General features: G+C 37.3%; 1 pseudogene; it reads right to left on the bottom strand.

The window, feature by feature from the left end:
* Nucleotides 1-715: 715 nt before the first annotated feature.
* On the bottom strand, nucleotides 716-3,694 carry LOC149148037 (large ribosomal subunit protein mL102 (rPPR5) pseudogene; annotated as a pseudogene).
* Between the last annotated feature and the right edge of the window lie 20,846 nt (nucleotides 3,695-24,540).

The following is a 24,540-nucleotide window of genomic DNA, read 5'->3' as shown; positions in this document are numbered from 1 at the left end:
GGACCTGGCTGATCGCCTATATCTGGTGTCCTTTGTCTCATTGTTCTTTATGTTTTGGTAGTTGTTTGATGAAGAAAACACAATAATAATCGAAGTAAAAGAAGAAGCTAAGTAAGAAAAGTAAACATACATCACAAGCAGTTATCAAAATAAGAGAAATCACTTACACTTGCTGCCCTTAGATTGCTCAACAACACAGATGCATACTTGACCCCACCTATTTGTCCAATTCAACTTTATCTTTTCGCATTATAATAGCCACAGAGGCATATCTTGACTTACATTTATGGCTGACTTTCACATATGGCCACACTTGGATTAATCTTTCCTACAGTTAATCCTTATCATACATCTCTCCCTCCCAATTCTCCGAATGGACAGAAGTGGAACTTTTTTTGTAAATCAGTAACTGGTACTGCCACCTCTATCTATATTTTAACAGCTAAAGGAAAAAGTTGTGTAACGAAGTATTACTGAATAATCAGCATGCCTGTGATTTATTTTTTGTATTGAAGCATTGAACTTGCAAAAACTAACTTCATTTACTATTTAAGAATTACAATTGCTATAAAACCTGGTAATTTGTCAAAAACTGATATTCTAGAAATGAATATGAATTGATAAAATTGATACACCAACAGCAAAGAGAAAAATAATGTATCGAAGCTCAATGGCAAAAGAAATTTTCTTTTGACCCCAAACCACGCCAGAAAGATGACTGTTAATGATTTTTCATGACGATTTATTTTATTGCAATGACTTAATTATTCCCAGATATAATATTAAAGGACAACACACCTCATTTGATAAAGATGATCTTCAGATCAGATCCAACCACATGGATCAAGATTCAAAGAGTATAAATTCTAGTCTCTCCAATAAAATGATCTGACAATTGAAGATTTCTGTTGTCTCCTAAGATGGCATATATAAATTCTCTTGAAAATTCGCCAATTTGTAATTCTACATCAAGACCAAAAATAAAAAATCTACAGTTTGAAGTAATTTAGTTGGCTTTCTTTTCAACTTCTTTTCCTTTACTGCTTTTGCCCATAAATCTACTTGAGACAAGCTCTGCCTGTTCCATTTTGCCTTCTGCTTGAAGACTACTGATTAAAGTTTCATAGCAGGTGAGAGTGGGGAAACGAGAACCCTTCTTTGTAATTCGAAATAAGAGATAAAAGGCCTGATTAGCTTTGCCATCAGCACAAAGTCCATTGAGAACGGTGTCATAAGTAGCAGCCTTTATATTACAATTCTTCTGCAATGCAAATTGTAGCAGTTGGCAAGCTGTGAAAGATTTCCCCTTTTCACAAAGACCATTCGAGAGTTTGTTCAGATCGGGAGCACAGCCTTTTACAAACATCAACTCAAGTCGGTCAATGACTTCCTCCACATGGCCACGATCCAGAAGAGTTTCCAAAATATTGGGAATAAGATCGAAGTTTTCTTTTATGTCCTTCTCCAACATACATTTCATAACCCTACTGGCAGTCTGAAATCTGCCATCTGAATAGAGACCGTCAATCACTGAACGGAATGTAGAAGCATTGGGTAGATGACCAATTTCCATCATCTTGTCTAAAGTATATTTGGCTTCTGCCGGCAGTCCCTTGCACAGGAAACTTTCAATAAGGACGTTGTATGTTTCACTGTCCAAAGAAAGATTTTTTCTTAGCATTATATTGAGAAGCTCAAAACCTGCCTCAGGTGTACCCTCCTTGCAATGGCCAGTGATAATAGTATTGAATACCGTCGCATCCTGAGCACCCTTTTTAAGCAACTTTCTAAAGAGCTCTTCTGCTTTCTGAGTTTGGCCTTGTTCACAGAGATATTTGAGCATGGGATAGTAATTATCAAAGGTAGTAGAGTCATTACTTCCTGGATCTGGTAAAACACCCTTCTGCAAAAGCTCATCAAAGATCTCAATAGACTTATCGAATTTCCCTCTATAGAAAAGGCCTACAATCAAAGTATTGTAAGTTGTAAGATCAGCAGAAATTTCTAACTTGGCCATTTGACCAAGAGCGTCGACTGCCTCTTCCATGTTGCCTGCCTTGCAATGACCATCTATCAATGCATTGAATAATGCAGCATTGGGTGTAAAGTTCTGTTCCACCATCTCATTTAAAAGCTTCTGGGCCTCATCCATTTTTTGGGCCTCGCAGAGGCCCGGTATCAGAGCAACATAGGTGACACGATCTGGATTCACACCCTGCATCACCATCTCTTTAAAACATTTTAACGCTTCATCAGCACGGTGCTCTTTACAGTAACCTTTGATCAATGTTGTATATGTCACGACATCTGGAACAAGTTCCTTCTCCTTAATCTGATTGAATACTTTAAGGGCATCCTCTAATCTCCCTACCTTGCAAAACCCATCAATGAGAGTGTTAAATGTCACAATCGTCGGACCCCGACCACTGGTGATCATATCATTCAGAAACCTCTGAGCAGCATCCACTTTGGACGACATGCAAAAGCCCCGTATAAGAATATTGTAGGTGAACATATCGGGCTTAAGACCGTCCTTCAACATCCTGTTGTAGTATCGCTTGGCCATGGCAGTCCTCCCACTCCTTATCAAAGCACTGAAGAAATTATTGTATGCCAAGACAGTGTATTTTACGCCCAATTCCTTCATTTTATCAAAAATCTTAACGGACTCCATTACAATCCCCATCTTGCCATAGCTCTTGACCAGGCTGTTAAAGACATCATCATTCCATTGGACTCCTTTTTTGGGCATTTCAAACACGAGGGTCCTTGCAGCATTGAGTTTTTTCGCCCGGCCGAGGATTTCAACGATGGAAAAGTATGTAAACCTATCATGTTTGAATCCAGTTTTTCCAGCCCATTTGAAAAACTTATAGGCCTGTGCTGCAGTTTCTGCTTTATCTAGGACTTGCATCACTATGTCATGGGTTAATGTTGGAACTGCAAGCTTCATGGTGTGTTCTAATCTAGAGCTCCAACGCCTACTGGCCATGATTTGACAGAGATTATCAACTGGGTCTGTAGGGTATTTGGACTTACCTCTTATGACTCTGGGCTTGATGGTGCCTTCCATTGACTGAGCTTGACCTGTTTCTTCCATTGACTGAGCTTGATCTGCTTCTTCTTCTTCTTCCATTTCCGGAACGCCTGTTGGAGTTTCTGAGATTAGGGGATCCTCTAGCATCTGTTCTTCGCCTGGATCAACCGTAATTGTTGATGTCATAGAACGGAGGAATGTGGATCCAATGCCATGGGAGATCCTCCCAGTGGGAATAATCCTGTGAGGCCTATTCACAATCCTTGCGGAGAACAAGTGGGACAGTGGTATTATGGTGAAACGCCTAGCAGATTTGCAGATGGAGGCCATTTTCAGAGCTAAACTAGATATTACGGAGCCAAAACAACAGACTGTTCCATGTGTTCAAAGCATGTCTATCGCCCTTTGCTTCGCCTTAACATTGTAAGGAATCGATGCTTTGGTTTTCAAAAATGAGTGTGGGCATACTGAGAGCTATTATAAAAGTTGTTCATGAAGACGAACAAGAAACAAAAAAAATGCAGAACCAGATGTGGTTTAGGGTTTAAGGTCTAGGGGAAGTTTTATTTACCTATCAAAAACTTTAAATCTGTTTTCAGACCAGCCAAACCGAGGGCTCAAATGTAAACCCATCCTGTTGCCTCACAAATTATTGTTGAGTCATATTTTATTATTTTATAGGGTTCTGCCATTTAAGCTAGATCACTCTTTCACCCACAATAATGGCGTTTAACTCTTTGAAAATTAAGTTAAACATTGAACAAAAGCATTCCACAAATAGGTAGACGATCTCTTTCTTGCATTGTGATGAGTATGTTAACTCATACTTTACGTTAATTTATTTTAACGGTATTTTAGAAAAGCATATATACATAGATTGTGATATTATGAAGTATTTGTAGATTTATAATTATAAATAAATAATTAAGATTTAATTTTTTATATATGAATAAGTAATTAAAGTTAAAATTTTAGGAATTGATTTAAGTATGTTGCAGATTAGGAATTGATTTAGAGTAGGTTGTAGATAAGAAATTATAGGCAACCATTTAATATTTAATTGAGTTTTTTAAATGGTTAATAATTATTATTATTTATTTTTTATAAATATAAAAGTTTTTATTTGATTTATTTAATAATGAAATATAAATTAAAATTAAAATTGACAATTTTGATGAAATAATGTTTTATGTTGTAATATGGTTTAATCAAATGAAACAATTTATATTAATTATTCACTTTTAAATGTTTTTTTTTCACTCTTTCAAATTAAGTACATGCATTACTAATTTTTTAAGTCAATAACATTGTTTTAAAGGTCGTACTTTCAAAATGCAAGTGAAAATAAGAAGAAAAAAACTTACGTAAAGCAAAGTTCACACCATGCATAAGAGTTATTAACGGACTATCTCTAATGTTAGCCCAAAGACAAGTTCTCACATGATTATCCTCGTAGCAACTTTTAGTGATTGCATAAAACTACTTCAATCAAAATTTGTATAATTGTGGAGGCAACAAGTGCGAGTTGGTGCATCTTGACACAAGAGGAAATATTGACCTATCTTTCTCATGGAATATAGAACTTGCATCTAATAACCAAGTTGATCTTATGCCTTGTGCCTAGGACAAAAGCCCACTTCTACTTAAGATATCCCTAAGGTCATCATGGTGAGAGATTCTAAAAATATAATTAGACATCTTCCATTGGGCACTCTCCTTTCTAAGGCTAAACTATGCTCAAATTTATATCTTGTAAACTCACCCCTTTTCCAGTTCCCCCTAATCTATTTCTTCCATGTTCTTCATACTAATAACCCCATCATCTATCACCAAACTAGCCTAGTTTTCTAAGGAAAAATGGAGGACATTTTTGTCAATAGTCACAGTTCTACCATCACAATTCCAGGAAGGTCCCCCTTCCATTTAATCAACGGTACCTCATCTCCCATGTTGTTTGTCATGCAACACATATGCTCATGACTCGACTATCTCCTCTTGACATAAATACCCTTGTCTCAACAATTGTAATTTACCTCTCACACACTGTGTCAAGGTGGGATTTCCCCTACACTAATGGATTTTCTGGCTCGTCCTCTCCATCATTGCAAGGCAAGGGCTCCTCCAGTGATGGGATTAGAAATCATGGCTCTGGTTGATTTAGAGACTATGCCTAGCATCCCATGTTGCATTTGTATTTAGCTCTTCCCTAATCTATATCACCCCCCCTTGCACCCAATCTCAAGTCCCTTTTGACCCAATTGTGCCCCTTCTCTAGTATTCCCATGGTGATTTTCAAGCTTGTAGGCATAAGTTCGTCATCCAATAGTTCCCAATGGAAATTGAAGAGCTCATTACATGCTCCACCATCTTCAAGTTTGATTCTGTAGTTTGTCAACACGGGTTGAAATGTCATTGGAAATTTTAGCTTAACACCACCATGTTATCCAATATATTTAGGATGTATGCAAAGTCCTACAAATATAGTAAGAAGATCTCCAAAACCAAGAATTGGTTGGTATGTAGTGTAATTCTCCTTCAACACTTTCAAACGCATCATCCACAAACATAGCCAATCCTTTAATTCCGAATTTGAATGCTCCATCCCTAGGGATCAAAACAAGTTAATGGATTTTGGCCTCTCCCAGGTGTTTTCTTATGAAATATTTGACAATTTCCATATTAGGCATCTTTTATAAGATTATGAAGTTAGTTTTTGTTGGATAATATGTACTTCCTTTCATGTATATTTTCAAGAATTTGTATAGAAGCCACAGTCATGAACTAGTGCCTTTTGATGGATCCTAAGATCTATGTACTTCAACTTAACATCTCTGTAATGTAGATTTTGCTAATAAAAAGGTCCTCTAGTTTTCATCCAAAAAAATCGTATAATTGATTCAACCTCCAACTTAATGATGTAAAGTACAACTTTCTTAGTTGTTTTGTTTTGTCATTGTCATCTCATCTTCAATATTTGTTTTAATGCGCCAATGGAAGTACAACAACCACTCATATTTCCCCTATCAATGGAAATGCAAATGGGTAATAGTTATAAAGCCCATTAGAGTAATCTATGTAATGAACTTTTCAGTTATTTATTCAATGTGGCCAAGGAGGGTGATATTGTTCTTACTAGGTAAAGAGCTTCATACCTAAATGTTCTAAAATATAATTTCTAACTTGTATTATAACTAAGTTAAATAATTTGGTCCAAGGGGTTAGCTCAATCGATTGTCACCGCTATTCTTAAGTATTTAGTTAGTTTCATGTCAAAGGGTGCTCGATTTGAATCCTTGTCTATAACTTATAATTTCCTCATAACCAATTAATAAACTCTATGTTTTTACTTAACCCACACAAAAAATAAATAAATAAATAAAAAGTAAACGTCTTGTCCCATGTTTAGGCAACTAGTTATATTAGATTACTATAATTTAAAATTTCATAATATTGATGATAAAAAATTACACATTGAGAAATTATAGATAATCAGTTAATATTTTATTGAGTTCTTTAAATTGTTAATAATTATTATTATTATTTTTTTAGACAAATTTCGGTTGCTATATTATGATCTGAAAAAAAAGAGAGGCAGTTCGCCATACATACAATGTTTCCTGAACATCGTGGATCCAAGGAATTACAAAAAGGGTCCCTTCCTTGATCCTTGTTCTAGTATTCCTGCCTCTAAGGCTTCTTATACTACTGTAAATCCTTACATATTGCAAACACCAAAATTTACAGCTACAAAACATATTTAATCTATCTCTATATGGCTGATCTTCCTAGCTGTGGACTCTTCTGGGTATGGGTCTGGCTCATTCTGTTTTGCACTGGAGGAAGAAGGGGTTTCCTTGAGCTTTTTGTCCATCATGAACTTGAGGACTACTATTGATTCTTCTGCGTGGCTGCACTGGTTGGCCAAGTTGTTGAACTGCTCATGTAGGGAATTGACTCTGTGCAGGAACAGATTGATCTCTGCCCGATACTTCTCATTGAGAATTCTGTACTGATCTTCCATTCGCGTTTCCAAACTTCGGACTTGGTCCTCCAGTGCACGCTGTTGCGCTCTCAACTCCTCGAACTCTGCCTGAAGGTCTCTGCAGTGGAAGCAATCTTCTGAGCGGTCCATTATCACTGAATATTCCCTGTCTGCGTTGTCGGCCTCTTTAGCGCGGGACCTCTGAGCTCTTCGCTTACAGCAGGCTGCAACCACAACTCTCGCAGGGTTGTTATGATTCTGCTGAGCGCTATAACAACTACCTCGGGCTGATTGGAGATGGACGGGAACGATAATATCCTGTTGCCTGTAGAAACTAGCTTTCTTAATGTATTGAGGAGTTCTGCCACCTGGGGTATAAATAGAGTCCATTTGCATGCTGTGAGGGCGGGAAGATGCCCATCTACGTCTCACAGTAATCCACGGAATGGTCAAATGCATATCTTGAACCGCAAATGGGATCCTTCTGCAAGGACGATTTTCTCCTGGATTTCTCTTGATTCCCATGCGTTGAATCGATATTCTGATCTCATTTCTGATCCAAATCCTGCCTACCTTACCTGCTCTGTCATCGGCACTGATTACTTGTCTGATGTCATTGATTCTGTCAGCTGGGGTACACCTGTTGTTGACTAAATGTTGTAGGTTCATGGTAATGGTTGAAGAGAGACAGTGTTATTACAACTCAGGCTGCCCTTGGAGCGCTCGCATGCCCTGTTGGCATGCTTATCAGCCTCCTTGTTCAATCCACGTAGGATGTGATAGTATTCGACCTCTTCCATTGAAGCATGGAGGATCTGATTCCGGTGGTTTATCTGCTGGAGGAGGATATTCGGCGTGCTCTGTCTCTGCGCCATAAGCCTGATAATTATTGCTGAGTCCCCAAACACCACTGCCTTTCTTATCCCTAACTTTAGCAGCTGTGTGAGGCCCTGATACAATGCTAATCCCTCTGCCCTGTTGTTGGAGATCTCTCCTAGCCCCCATTCGAAGTGAAGTATGCTCTCTCCATTTGCGTTGCAAATTAGACCCCCTGCACCGGCTTGGCCCGGGTTCGATTTAGAAGCACCATCAAAAAATAAGTAGAACCTGTTACAATTTCTCAGCCAATTCGAAAATTCCTCATCCTTTAACCTCAGTTTCCATGCGCTATTTGTTTCTTTCATTTGTGTCCTTCCTTGGTTTGTTTCCTGAGCGCTAGCAATATTCTCTAAAACATAGCTGATCAGGTTTCTCTCTTCCATGCTATAATTTGTTGCCTCAATCTTGCCTTTGGTATGGTTTGTGACTGTCTCCACCGCTAACATTTTTGCCTTGTGACACATTATCCTGGTGTTGCAGCCTTTCTCCTGGAAGACCTTTCCATTTCTTGCCAACCAAATGCGCCATAAAAGGGTTAGAGGAATGGTGTTCCATACCCTTTGTGCCAATTTACTCCTTTTCTCTTTCCATGGACAGTTCTTCCTCCATTTGTGAATCGTTTCTGCAATAGTTGCCTGAGGCTCCCAGGAAGCTTCCCCTATTGAAGCCATCTTTCTCCAACATTCATCAACCACCGGACATTCTATAAACAAGTGCTGGATTGTTTCCTCTGATCTACAGCAGTTTGGGCATCTGGATGACCCCATTATGCCTCTTTTCTTTAAATTTTCCGTTGTTAGTGTTTTTCCTTTCAAGAGCAGCCAAATGAAAAATTTGACTTTGGGGGGTGCTTCTGCTCTCCATACAAGTTTCCATTGGTTCCATACTTCCTGATGGAAGTTGCTATCACATAGAAATTGGTGTCCATCTTTAACCATGTATTGAGTTCTAGTTGGGTCCCAACGATATCCATCATGCTTGCCTTCTTGGATCGGAGCTTTGCTGTGTAGGAGATTCTTTAGGACAGTGAGGCTAGTGTCTAGCTCCCTGGGATGATCCGGGAATTTCCAACCTGTCCATGCTTGAGAGTGATTGTCCCATTGTGATATTTGAGCCAAGTGCATTATTCCTTTGCCATTGAGCCAGTTTATGGCAGGGATTGCCTCCATTTTTGTTCCAATGGGATGCTGCCCTAAAATTCTGTCTGTGGAGAAGTTGATGCTGCTCCCCCCTCCTGGGACCTTTGAGATATTCTGAGACATAAAGGTAATGGCCTTCTTGTAGAGTTGCCAAATTTTTGTACTATCTCTGTTGGGTATATTAGTCTCCAGGAGTTGATGCCTTGTGCAGTTCAGGTATTTTGCTTCTAAAACCTTCTTCCACCACGCTGTAGGCCCTGTGATCATCCTCCATACTATTTTAGCTCCAAGTGCTAAGTTTAGCAATTTTGGTGATCTGATGCCTAATCCTCCTTTTTCCTGAGATTGAATGATGTTCTTCCAGCTTACAAGATTGAATTTTTTTTTATCCGTTTTCCCTCCTTGCCAAAGAAAATGCCTGAGGGCTCTTTCCATTTTCTGATGGAAAACAACAGGAGCTTGATATAAGGAGAAACGATATATGGGAAGAGAAGCTATACCTGATTTTAGAAGAACTAGTCGTCCTGCTGGATTCAGCCACATGGTGCCCCATTGCTGGATTTTTCTCTTTATTTTGTCAAGAATTTCGTTCCAGGTATCAGCTTTCAGCGGTCCCATACTTACTGGCATCCCTAAATAGGAGAAATGGTTCTAGACTAGTTTGCAGGAGACTCCAAATATACTTGCAATGTTATGGATGGTGTGATTTGGTGTATTCCAACCATATATACAACTTTTTATCTGATTGACCTTCCCACCTGAGTAATCCATGAATTGGTCTAAAATCTTCTTAAAGCGCCTTGCTATAGTGATGGAAGCTCCTCCTATTAAGAGAGTATCATCTGCAAATTGAGAGTGATTGATGTTCTTTGTTCCTTGTTCAATCTTGATGCCAGTGATTAGACCTATTCTCCGGTTGTAATCCAAGGTTTGACTGAATGATTCGGCCATAAGGATAAACAAGTAAGGGGATAGGGGGCAGCCTTGTCTAAGGCCACGAGAAGATTGGAATGCAGCACACGGTCTCCCATTAATCAAAGGGGAAATCCAGGGATCTGTTATACAAGCTTTGATCATTGTGATGAAGGAGGGGTCAAATCCCATTTTATGAAGAACAACAAACAGGAAGGAGTGCCTTACCCTATCAAAAGCATTGGCAAGATCCAGCTTTAGGACAAACCCTTTCTCTTTTCTGCTTAAGCTTGAGTGGATGGCCTCTTGCACAAGAAGGATAGAATCAGTGATGTGCCTATTAGGGAGAAAGCCCCCTTGGTTTTCTGAGATCAGGGATGGGAGGTGTGGCTTGAGCCTGGATGCTAGAATTTTTGAAATTATTTTATATGCTGAGTTGCATAAAGATATTGGCCGAAATCTTGAAAAAGTGGAAGGTCTATTCTCTTTTGGGATTAAGGCTAGATAGGTGGAGTTGGTAAATCCCCCCATTTTGCCTTTTTTTAGAACCCAACGAATCATCTTTAAGAGATCTTTTTTGATCATCTGCCAATATTCTCTATAAAAGTTGATTGGAAACCCATCAGGCCCTGGAGCTTTATCTGGATGTAAGCTCCAAATTGCTGCTTGGATTTCTTCTTCTTCTACTTCTTTTCTGAGACTGTTGTTCATTTCTTGTGTGACTCCTTTAGACAGGTGCTGCAGCATGCTTGAATAATCCTCCTCATCTTTATCCTCAGTCAGAAGGCTATTAAAGTGTTTGGTGGCTGCTTCCTTTATAGAATCCTGAGTGTTGTAACTGTTCCCTTCATTATCCATTATTGTGCTCACTGTATTTCTGGCCTTTCGAACCGTGGCCTGCTTGTGGAAATAAGATGTGTTTTTGTCTCCCTCTTGCAACCAGAGTTGCCTTGATTTCAGTCTCCATTTTGTTTCTTCATCCCTTATAGTTTGACTCAGCTGAGAGTATAATCTAGTTTCTTGCTCTTTAGCTTGCTGGGATAGCCCAAGAGCTTCAATTCTTTGCTGCACTTCCTCTAGATCTTGCTTAATTTTCTTTTTGTTCACCTCGGGCTCTTGGTAATTGTTCTTTGCCCAATTTTTTAGAGCCTGTCTTACTCTCTTCAATTTTGTCTCCCAAATATAAGTTGGCGAACCTTCTACATGTTGAATCCAAGCCTGCCGCACCACATCTTTTGCTGCTGGGGAACGATTCCAAATGGAGCAGTATTTGAAGGGTATGGGTCCTAGCTGACATTGACTATGAAGAGTAAGCGTTATTGGGTAGTGATCAGAGGCAGAAACATTGAGAATATTTGAATGGCCTGTAGTGAAGGTGGACAGATATGCTATACTTATAAGGAACCTATCAAGACGTTCCATGATATTGTCGGCACCAATTTTTCTGTTACTCCAGGTGTACCTACGGTTTTTGGGTCTAATATCAACAAGGTCTTGCTCCTGCATGATGGTCTCAAGTCGACTTCTAAAAGGATCAGGGGTGAAATTTCCTCCTCTTTTTTCGTTAGCGTGCATCACCAGATTTAAGTCTCCTGCTATAATGAGGTTATTGTTCTGCTCTTCTTCTATACTTGCTTCCAATGTGTTCCAACACACTTCTTTCTCTCTGTACTGATTCGGAGCATATATGTTGTAAACTGTTACCTTTGAGCCACCAGTTTTGCTTTCCAGTTTGACTCGAATCCAGTTCTGGTGAACTCTGGTGGAGTCACAGATCCATTTATTGCTATCCCACATAGTTAGTATGCCGCCTGAGGCTCCTCTTGCTTCGCTTGCACATCCATTGAAATGCTTTTGCTGGCTTATTACTCTACTAATTTCTGACTGATCTTGCTTTGTTTCTTGGATAAGAACAATTTCAGGGTTTTCACTATGTATTAAATCCTTGAGGGCAACTAGCTTGGAGGGGTGCCCTAATCCCCTACTATTCCAAGATAGTATTTTCATCATGATTTACTGGTTACATGGAGAGGTGCTCGCCTCTCATTGCCTTTGTTACTATTTTCTTTTTCCAAGTGTCCAAGAATGAAGGACTCTATTGGAGTCTGGGAACCCATGGCTATGTCTTTCTGAGCATTTTCCTCCCTCTGTTGCTTGGCCGATTTCCTGCCAGGCCCATGCTTTTTAGGGACATCACTGGACGCTCCATGTTCCTTTGAAGAGCTCCTGGTAATCCTAGACGAAGGGGGATCAGAAGAGGGCTGGGTGATGGGAGGAGGAGAAAGATGGAGAGGTAGATCTGTAGAAGGGAAAATAGGACCGGAGTCTGCCCCAGAGAGGATCTCGAAGGGATTAGAGGATGGAGGGATAGGTGGATCGGGAATCCGAGGAGGTGAGGAAGGATTCTGAAGGGGAGGTTGCTGGGAGGAGGAGGGTTGCTGATGGGAAGGACCAGGGGCCTCAGGATCCATAGATTTGAGGGGTGGAGATGATTTTTTCCTTTTTACAGTTTCCCATTGCCCATCCTGCTCATCAGATTCTACATTAACTATTTTAGTGCATCTATTTGCAAAGTGTCCATATTCGTGGCATACCTTGCATTTGAAGGGTATCTGCTCGTAATCCAACCGCTGAATATGGCACCAGTCATCAACTTTCAGTTTGATCGCTTCCGGCAGTCCTCGACCCAGATCGACTTCAACACAAATCTGCGCACACGCCTGCATGTTGTCTTTAGGTTCACTGCGATCTATGTATTTCCCAACCACATTTCCTATTGCTTTAACCGACTCGTCCCCCCAGCAGTGAAGGGGAAGATGAGGCAGTCTAACCCAAACTGGAACCGCATTTGGTATATCAAGTTCTGGATCAAAATCCGGAGTCCATTTATTGAGATAGAGACCCCTGGAGTCCATAAAGTAAGGCCCATTTCTGAATATTAGATCTTTATCCTCTTTGGTTTCAAAATGAAAAGTATAATATCCTCTGCCACAGAATCTGATGGATATTTTACCCTGGATCTTGTCCGACCAGTTTCGCTCGACCCATCTTTGCACTGTTCTGGGTGATGGCCACAGTCCTGTAAATTGCCTGATTAACCCTTTCTCTGCTAGGGAAATGGCTGCCATGCGCGGAATGGTAGGAGGCAGTTGGACTTCCTGTAATACATCAAGCTTCTTCACAAACTTTGTTGTTGTTGGTCTAGGTCTTTGCGGAGGGAGTGACTTTACCAGATTGGAGAAGACTCTTTGCAGCTCCGGATCCCCACCGGGTGGATCCGGAGGATCCATGTTGAAGCTCGTTTAGGCGTTCCCAGGCCGAGGCTCGATCGCGGGTTTAGACGCGTGCGCAGCAGCAACAAAAAAAAAAATATATTATTTATTTATTATTAAAAGTAAAAGTTTTACTACATTTCTTTAATAACAAAATAAAAAATTGAGCAACTTTGATGAAATAATATTTTACGTTGTAATGGTTTAATTAAATGAAGTGTTTTATATTAATCAATTGCTTTTAAATGATTCTTTCACTCTTACAAATTAAGTACTTGTATTGCTAACCTCTTCAAGTCAATAGTATTGTTTTAAAGGTCGTACTTTGAAAGAAAAGAAAAAAAAAAACTTACTGAAAAGCAAAGTTCACCCCATGCAATATGAGTCAATAATGGACTACCTATAGTGTTATCCCAAAGACAAGCTACCACATGATTGTCCTCATCGCAACTTTTAGTGATTGCGCAAAACTAATTCAATCAAAATTTGTATAATCGTGAGGGTAGCAAGTACGAGTGGGATGCTTCTTGATAGAAAAGGAAATATTGATTTATCTTTCTCATGGAATCTAGGACCGACATCCAAAAAACAAGTTGATCATATGCCTTGTACATAGGACTAAATCCCATTTCTACTCAAGATAGCCCTAAGCTCATTGTAGTGAGAGATTCCAAAAATATAATTAGACATCTTCCAATAGGCACTCTCCCCTCTAAGGCAAAACTATGCTCAAATTTATATCGTATAAACTCACTCCTCTCCCAGTTCCCCCTGGTCTCTTTCTTCCATGTTCTTCATATTAATAAATCCCTCGTTGATCACCAAACTAACCTAGTTTTCCAAGGAAAAATGGGGGACCTTTTTGTCAACATTCATAGTTCTACCATCACAATTTGAGGAAGGTCCCCCCTCCATTTAATCAATGGTACCTCATCTCCCATGTTATTTGTCACTCAACTATCACCTCTTGATATTAAATACCATTGTCCCAACTCTTGTAACATACCTCTCCCACATTGTATCGAGGTGGGATTCTCTAGCTCGTCTTCCCCATCATTGCAAGGCAAGGGCTCCTCTAGTGATGGGATTGGAAATTATAGCTCTGATTGATTTAGAGACGTTGCCTAACATCTCATGTCGCATTTGTATTTAGCTCTTCCTTGGTCTATGTCACCCTCCCCGTGCACCCAATCTCAAGTCCCTTTTGACCTAGCTGTGCCCTCTAACTGTTTTCAATGGAAATTGAAGAGCTTCATTGCATGCTCCATCATCCTCAAGCTTCATTGCATGCTCCATCATCCTCAAGTTCGATTATCTAGTTTGTCAACACAGGTTGAAACATCATCAGAAATTGTAGCTTAACACCACCAAGTTATCCAATAGATTTAGGATGTATGTAGAGCCCTACAAGTATAGTAAGAAGACATGTGAGACCAACAATTGGTTAGTGTGCATTGTAATTCTTCTTCAACACTTTCAAAAGAAACATCCACAAACATAGTCAATCCTTTAATTTTGAATTTGAACACTCCATCCCTGAGGAATTCACCTCCTATCAAATCAAATTAATGGCTTTCAACCTCTCCCAAGTGTTTTCTTATGCAATATTTTACCATTCTCATATTAAGCATCTTTTATAGGTATTATGAAGTTAGTTTTTGGTGGATAATATGTACTTCCTTTCATGTATACTTTTAAGAATTTGTATAGAAGCCACAATCATGAACTAGTTCCTTTTGGCGAATCCTAAGATCTATGTACTTCACCTACATCTCCATAATGTAGATTTTGCTAATAGAAAGGTCCTCTAGTTTTCATCCAAAAAAAAAAATCATAAATTGATTCAACCTCCAACGTAATGATGCAAAGTACAACTTTCTTAGTTGTTTTATTTTGTCACTATCATCTCATATTCAATATTTATTTTAATGCACCTTCAAAAGTACAACGACCACTCATAATTTCCCCTATCAATGGAAAGGCAAAAGGCAATAGTTATAAATCCCATTAGAGTCATCGATGTAATGAGCTTTTCAATTATTTTTTCAATGAGGCTAGGGAGGGTGATATTGTTCTTACTAGGTAAAGAGCTTCATACCTAAATGTTATAAGATATAATTTATAACATGTATTATAACTAAGTTGAATAATTTGGTTCAAGGGGTTAGCTCAACCAATTGTCACCACTATTTTTAAATATTTGGTTCGTTTCATGTCAAAGGATGCTCGATTTGAATCACCATCATTTAGAGGGTACTAATTTATACCTACAAATTTATGGGAGATGTCATCCATGAATATAGGGAACATCCCTTGGATTCCCTCACAAAGTTTTTCTTGAAAAAAAAAGTTAAATAACTTATATTTTCCTCATAACTAATTAATAAATTTTGTGCTTTTACTTAATCCACAAAAAAATTCAAGCCTCTCTTCCCATGTTAAAGCAAATATTTATATTGGATTAATATAAGTTAAAATTTCATAACGTTGATGATAAAAAATGATGCATTGAAAAAAAATTCAATGTTCATCAACATAACTTCTAAAATAATTTTACACATACCAAAAAATGATTTATCGTGATAAAAATAAATCTCAATGGCTAGGAATGCTAGGAATCTCAACAGAGATGATGGTTGGCAATTGAGAAGAAGTTGGATTCCAACCCTCGCCTTTTTTTTTATCATATTATTTGTAACTTAATTATAATAAATTCTCTAGCTCCCAAGTTCTTTATTTGATGTAATTACCCTCCTCTCTATGTTTTTATAGCATATATCCTTATTCATTTTTCGACCCTATTTTTAACCTAACTAAAATCTATTATTAAAATCCTAAGTACTCCAATGATATTTAACCTCTCTTTACTTTATAATATATAATATTTAGGTCTATACCTTATTTTTAATAGTATTTATAAACCCCCTGCATCCCTTTTATTGAGTTTTATAGCTTACTCTTAACCTCTTATTAATTTATTTGTATATGCTAATTTGTAACTAAATTTATGATATTTATTATTTCCTTTCCCTTTTAATTTATTTTTGAAACCTTTCTTTACCTCATTTGTTATATTAGAACTATATATCATAACCTTATGTCCTAATTATTTAATAAACCTATTCTCGCCCCCCTTATAACTCTATGATTAATGAACAACAATTATTTTTAACCACCCTTGTTAATTTTCTTAACAATAAGAGTTCTTCTATTATCTATTTTATAACTAAATTTAGAACATTAATTAGTTTATAACTAAAACATTAATTAATTTATAATTTAAAATATTATTTTAAAATAAAATTATTTAATTGTTGACTAGTTTCCAATGACTAGTTTTTCAATGGCTAGTTTTCAGCAGTCAACCCTGGGCTATGATGCATCCTTACTACTTATTCATGAAGATTGTATGATTTTCACCTTGTCATGAGGATGAACCACATTGGTTGGTTCGAAATGTCGACCAAATCCTAATGATGTGATTAATCTGAAAGATCTTTATCTACAATATGGATCACAAAAGTCTCAAATCTAACAAAAATAAATCTATAATCTTTTGTCCTTAAAAGATGAAAACATATAAAAATACACATGTTTTGACTAATGTATGTTGTTATTCTATCCAAGTTTCATGTATGGGAAATCTTAAAAACATTAAAGTTTCTAAAATTATGGGTTTAAATTTAGAGGTCGAAGAGTATATATATATATATATATATATATATATATATATATATATATATCAACTGTGGTTCACAGTCACTGAGTGACCACTGCATCAACGAGTAATAATCCGGGCAAATCCACCCAAAGGGATCTATCCGTCAGCTTATCTGTTCGAGCCTAACCCCAAGGGCGTCGAGGAGATTTGACCCTATGACCTCCCAGTTGGCAAGGTACTTAACAACAAGAACTCAACCTATTGATACACACACACACACACACACTAGTGAAATAAATAGGTCACATACATAAATTTGATATCTAACTAGGTTGTAACCTTATATTAGGTAAAGTCCATTGAGCTAGGTCAAACAACATTAAAAGGTGTTTGCCAAACAATATAGGGGCCCCACCTAGTTTTGAAACTTAATTTACCTATCTAGCGAGGCTTGTGGGTGGTTGAACTAGGCTTAGGAGTATAGTGGCAGTCCCACTAACTCAATCCCAGGTCTCCTAGAGAATAAGTGGCAGGTCTACAGATTTTCCTTATTACAGAAAATTACAAATTAGATTAGATAAAATAATTATCGTTATTATATGTTAAGACTATAATGCATCCAAGTTCAACAATGTCAATTAACTACTCTAAAATTTGACATCTAACATAAATTATCTCCTTTAACATTCACCTTGCTTAAACCACCTTCACCGCTTAAAACATTCCCATCCTCAACCACCATCTAAATAATTGATTCTCATAATATCATTGACTTATAATACCCATCAACTTGCACAAGGCTTGATCAAATCTACTAGCGACCTTCACTTGCACATGAATTTGAGTGACATCCTAAGGTTCAATTGCTAAAGGTCTCTTGTTGCAAGCTGAATATAATGAAAAGAGATTGGAAACTACCTCTGCTCTTAACTTCTTCACTATTGCTCGTATTCTTGCCTTTTCTCTTACCTTCTTTGTTACTATGCATGTTCTTGCCTTTGGTCCTTGCAGGTGCATTATTAGCTTTACTTCCATTGTTGTTGGCTACATATTTGATTCTTCAAAGGTTAGGTGTTGATATGGGGATGAAACAACTAGTGATGCTAGTGGTACTCCTAACATAGCTCTAACACTGCCTTCACAACATTGTCTTCCTTATTTTATTTGTTCCACAAGCGAGATGCATATGTTTGGTCTTGATTGTCCTACGAGCTATAAATTGTCCCTAGTGAGTATTTTGTTGTGAACTACCATATAAATGAAATTATTTTGTCTTTGGTGGCTTTAATATTCCATAGACCTCTCCACCTACAAGGAGGGTCCTTTTTGTGATCAATTGTTAGAAGCTTTATTTGTATCCAAGTTTACCAAATCTATTACAATGTTTGGCCTTTAAGCCCAAACCAACTAGTCCCCACTTTCATTCAAATATGATAGTCGATGGTCTAAGTCTTTATGTGAATTGACTCCATATATCCTCCTGTGTTCTTTTTACAACCAAGAAATATCTACGGATATGTTAGCCATTAGAAAGGCATAATTAACACTATTGCATAGGTTTCTCCAATTATTGCATTAATTTGAAGAATTTATATTAGATCAACATAGTATATACATAGAGGATTGCAACAAGATTTTGAAATTTAGAAAGCACTCTTACAATAACCATAAAGATCGCTAGCCTCGTCTATGAATCTCTTATAGTCTTCATGTTTGCTCATATTGACTAGCAATGGCAACATTCACATTTGCTCATGATGATTTCATATCAAGGAGGGTTGGCCTAATCTTAAACTAGAATGATATAGTTGACATATTTTCACTAGCTTGTACAAGTTAGTCCTAGTGAAATTTCCCATTGTTGACATGTTTACAAGCACTTTGAGGATTCCCACCTCTCTCAATCGTCGAGCAACTCGATGTATCCTCTTTTTATTAGACAAGGCCATGCGCTTCTCTTCTCCATTTTCCCCATGTGAAGAGGTGTTAAACAGTGTCTTTGTTGCATTCTTAACCAAATCATAGCTCTCAAAGTGTTATGGAAAAATAAATAAGATGTTTTGAATCCTAGCCACTTCGCCAAGCAAAACATCCAATTGTAATACAATCACTAGAGTTGGGGTCTTCCTAGAATATATTAGATATTGTGTTAGGGAAATGCATATGCACACCTATCAATGTGTAGGAGCTCAAAGTGATTTTCCACTAACCCACAATTAAAATTTAAACAGTATAATAAAAATGCATATGTTTATGGTTGGAATTCATTAAAATCATATTTAAAAACATTTATGTGTGTGGCCTAATTTATTGACACAATGTGAGAAAAAAGGTGAACAAATCAAGGCATTGAGTTGCAATATAGATATTTTTCCTTGATCATCACAAATGCTATAGGAAATTAGTGTGAAAATATCAGAGGGTGGACAAAGTCGCTTCTAAAGATCCTCCACCATATGGCGTTGTTTGTTTGAAAAAAAACGATCATATTGTCAGGCAAAAGAAATGTTTGTTGTTAAGAGATCACTGCTAGCTTAAGAGTATTAGCAGAACCGCCATTAAAATGAGTAACTCAAAGAGAACCAACTAAATAAAATCACAACATTGAATTATTCATACATTCTTAGGATAGCAACTAGAGTAATTTAAAATCCATCAAAATATGAGTCGGGTTTGGCTACAACAGCTACCAAAAAAAAAATTGAATCAATATTGTCTAAATTAGCATGGTTACCCACAAATTGTATCAATGAAGCCTACTCTTGGCACATTGATTGCAAGAGGCACCATTATTTTTTGCAATACCCACATTGTCATCATCACAATCACAGAGGACCTTAGAGCTTGTGCATAAAGTAATTTGTGTTGGGAAAACACTATCAACCCCCATTTTGGGTAAACATTATCCACTATGTAGAACTTTGTATCCAACCTTGATTTGATGTATAGAGCATGGAGCCATGAAATTTTCCAATATTATAGGAATTATGTTGAACATATATATGGATATAGGTAGAGTTTATGTTAGTTTTGCAAATTTTGAGATCGTAAAACAAGAGTTGTAGAATTTATTTCTAATATAAACATGTCTTTCATTATATTGCTTTAACATACACCCAGATTCAATAGGTAGTAACATGGTAGGTAGGCAATTTCACATTTATTTGTTATCTAAAATGAGAACAATCATTAGCATGGGGTGCCAACATCAACAAGAGACCCAATTTCTCAAACACTTGTCTTCATTCTTAATAGTTGTTCTCAAAATTCAGTCATATAAGTCAAATGACCATTCACTTAACAAAATGTTTTCCATGACATTTCCAAATTCTTATTGATGGGGATATAACCACTACTATGGCCCTAGTTTGTTATGGAGTTGTATCATCTTAGTTGACATGTGGTGGTTTCTTTGCCATACATTGAAATTCAAAGGTTTGTGGAGTTATGTCAAACTTAATTGTGTTGTTAGCAAGACATTGACTTAGTGATGCAAAATTGCCACACACCCTACTAACTTAGTTCATACACCATTGTGGTAAAAAGAGTCCAAATTTTTGTTACAACCAACAATACTTATCGTTTCCCACAAGTATGTAAATTCAAATAACTTAGTTATGAATCTTCAATAAATCCAGTTCACAACTAATATATTGAACATAATGAAATTTTTTTGGCTTATACTTCTAGGTTGAGTTCACAAAGCAACATTCTTTTTCTATATTTGGTCCTTGTTGGAGTGAAGGAAGGTAAGGGGAGTTCACTCTAGCAACATATCATTGGGTATTATGTGCACAAAAGTGAGAGGTTAACCCAAATAAGGAAGGTTATCCCAACTGCTCATTTTGATTCGTATTCTTGCTCATTACATTGATTCGAATGGAAAGTGATGTTAGGAATGCAAAACTACAAATAGATTTCAATTGATTATACACTATGTTATGTTTATGGCATGACTTGTTAATATTCCAATCAATAAATTCATGAACAAATTATGACACAGTTTGTAGAGAACTAATAAACTTTAAATTTCATTAACAAATATGATATATAACACATAAAAAATATGAAGTGACTAAATAACAACCTAGGCAATTCATTCACAATATCATGGCCAATATAAATAGCCTAGTTAAGGGAAGAAATGTTTCACGCCTTATCTATTCGTATGGATCCTTATGGCACAATATTTTACAAGAATGGTGGGGGGAGGAAGATACATAGTCGTAGGAAGATGAATCATTGTGATTCTTAAAATTATGTGGATACTTTTATTGACAACACTATAATAAAAGGCTCTAAATCCACAACTGTGTTAGAGAGTCATGTCAAGGCTATTCAAGACACATCTTCTTTAGTGTGGATCTCAATTGTGTCACAATCAATATTGTGTCACATGTGTATCATAATGTAAGTAAGAAACACAAAAAACCATCAATGTGAAAAGGAGCAACACAAAAATTAATTTTTGTACCATATTGCCTCTACATTTTATAAATAGAGTGAAAACCCAAGGTTCCTTTCATTTGGTTTTCTCTTGATATTATAGGGAAAAACTTGTTGGATATGGGATGGGTTTGTGATGCATTCAATGAGAGCATCTATGGGAGATTTTAGGACCTTTAATTAGATATATTGGATTTGCATCATAATAAATGGTATAATTGTTTCTCATTTCCCCATTTTAAAAATTTACAGAATTCATTTCAAATTTGGGATTCGGAATCTACAAGAGGGTTTATATTTTGAATTGAATATATGGGATGCATTTTTCCATGGGATTTAAGAAATTATATTACAAATTAAACAAGAGTTTAAGGTTTATATTCCTATTCTTCATATTACACTCCCTCTCCCTTTATTTTTACTTCTTCATTTTAGTTTGCACATTGTCTATCTTACCCTTCCTATCCCCCCCCCCCCCCCCCCCCCCTTCTCCCCTACATCCTCCTCTTCCTCTCTTGTTTCTAATTTTTTTCCTCCATCTTCCTCTTCTTCTTCCCCTTCCCGACTTTCTTTTCCTCCCCTCCCCTCCCCTTCCCTTCCCTACCACCCTCAAAAAGCTTCTCTTATTCTTCCACCACCTCACCAGACCTTCCCTCCTCTTCTTGCTCGAACTCCTCTTCCCCCTCTCCATTTTTCCTCCTTCTCTTATCTTCCTTCTTCTTTTCTTAATATTCTTCAACTTGCAAGACTATTTATCCAAAATGGTAGACATATTTGTTAATGAAATTTGGAGTTTATTTATTGCCTACAAAATGCACAAAAATTTGTTCATGAATTTATTAATTGTCATATTGACAACTCACGTCATAATCATAACATTGTGTATAATCAACTGAAGTCCATTCAAATCAATATAATGAGTAATACTAAGAATCAAAATGATCACTTGGGATAACCTTCCTTATTAGGGATAACTTCTCACTTTTGTGCACATAATACCTAATGATATGTTACTAGAGTGAGCCTTCCTTACCCTTCTTCACTCCAACAAGCACAAAATATAGAAAATGATGTTGCTTAGTGAAATCAACGTAGAAGCCACATAGGCTAAAAAAAATCAATAGGTTCAATAGCTTAGTTATGAACTAAATTTATTGGAGGTTAATAACTAAAATATTTGACTTTACATACTTGAGGGAAAAGATAAATATTGTTGGTTGTAGAAAAAAATTGGGCTCTTTTTAGACAATGGTATACAAACTAAGTAAATAGGGTGTATGACTATGTTACATCAACAAGTCAATGTTCCGCTAACCACACAATTAAGTGACATAGCATCACAAACCTTTGAGCTACAAGGTATGCAAAGAATCCACCACATGTCTGGTGAGCACCAGTATTGCAGCAAGAATGCTGCAACTCCTGGGCTGCCAACTTTACTTTTATCAACCCGGTAGTTCATAACAAACTTGGAAGCGTCGGTGTTGTATGCACAAGTACTAATGCTCACTGCAAGTTGTCACTTGGTCAGCTGGCGCAAGATCACTAGGAGCTCAAGCCAACTTCTATAGACTTCAAAAGAAGCTCTAAGTGTGATGAAGGAAAGAAATATTTCTCTACAAATGCTACTCTAACTGCAGAAAGGAAAAAGACTGGAATGTAAAGCAAAACCTAGTAAACCCTAATTAAAAAGCTAATTCTACTTTTGCCAAAAACACTATGAAAACCATGAAAGAAATGCTATTACCTACTCAAGAAAGTAAACAACATCTAACCATGCTATTTCTAGAAGTAAATAAGCAAAAAACATATTTTTGGATTTTTATGTGTTTTTATGTGAATTTGACATGCATCTAATTTATTGTGTGTGAGTGTGGCAGTGAACAGGTGGCGTTAGAGGGCGGTTTTGGAGCTTGGGAGGATGTAAGATGGTGTGGATGGGTTCTAGGAGGTCTTAGGTGGAATTCTAGAGGCTTTTCCCACTCTCGGCCTTCAAAATATAGCCTACAGGAAAAACTATAGGAGGACACAGGAAAACTACAGGAGGAAAATAGGGAAACTACAGGAGGCCTACAGGAGGAGGCCGAGAGAAATTTCTGTTGTTTTGAGGGTGTGAGAGTGGGTGGAAAATGTGGATGAAGGTTGGTATGAGGTGTTAGGGCACTTAAGGTCTACCATGAACCACCAGGAGAGAGAGAGATGATTGGGTTTGCTCAAGGAGAGAGGAAAAAGTTCTATGAAAAGTGTAGGAAACTAGGGAAGAATTGAGGTGAGGTTTGGGGGACCTGTAGGGCATGGATCAGATGAAGGGTGTGATTTCTGGTAAGCTGGCCTACTGCTGGAAGAGATCTGCTACACAGAAACTGACATTCAACCAAGGAAATCAAGCAACAACTGAAATGAGTGCATCTAATGAAAAACAGAGTTTTGCATTAAAATGGCCTAAACTATGATGTATAGAAGGAAATGCTAGGAAATGTTGTAAGAAAGGAAAGAATGAAAGAGGACTATTGCAAATCAGGAAGTGAACATGATAAAGGAGATCTAAAGCAAAGCAAAATTGGACTATCAATCTACTAGAGAGATGCAAACACTAGAAGTCCTATGAATGAGGAAAATCTGTGTTTTTGGGGCAGTAAGAGAGTCTTTGCCTCAAATCATGGTCCCAGAGGGAGGAAGAGAGGCCAAGGCACCATTGCTTGCTTTTGAATCTTTTCTGATCATTGCTTAACTTGCTATAGAAAGCATAAATGGAAGCAAGCTACCAAATCATCAAAAGCAACCTATTCTTAACCATAAGAAAATTACATCTAACATCAAATTAATCTACCAATTGAAGTAAAGCATACAAATACAAGTGAAGAGAAGCTTGGATGCTTGGATTGGGCCCTAACCCAAGAGCTTCAGCCCTCTGAGGTAACTTAGTGCTAGTTCAAAAAGGATTCCATCTTCATTATCAAAAAATAGCAAGATTACATGAAACTGTCACAAAAATAATAAGCTCAAAATTTGAGCAAAGTTTACATAAGCAAAAAAATCCGACCCTAGTGAGGCCCTGGGCCTCTCTACTTATACATCTGAAGCTACCAACAACTTCCTTCAAATTAGGGAGGCTTGGCTCCCAAAACTCAAGATAACTCTCAATCATCTTCCACTTGCTCAGCTGCCTTCTAGTGCATGATTCGGCTGCTTGTACTTCAAGCTCAATGAAG

This window comes from Pinus tabuliformis, chromosome 9, assembly GCF_031772625.1.
Source record: "Pinus tabuliformis cultivar Carrire ecotype Pingquan chromosome 9, CPIR1, whole genome shotgun sequence".
Classification (NCBI taxonomy): domain Eukaryota; kingdom Viridiplantae; phylum Streptophyta; class Pinopsida; order Pinales; family Pinaceae; genus Pinus; species Pinus tabuliformis.
The sequence above is the reverse complement of the archived record's forward strand: the minus strand, read 5'-3'. Positions and strand labels throughout refer to the sequence as shown.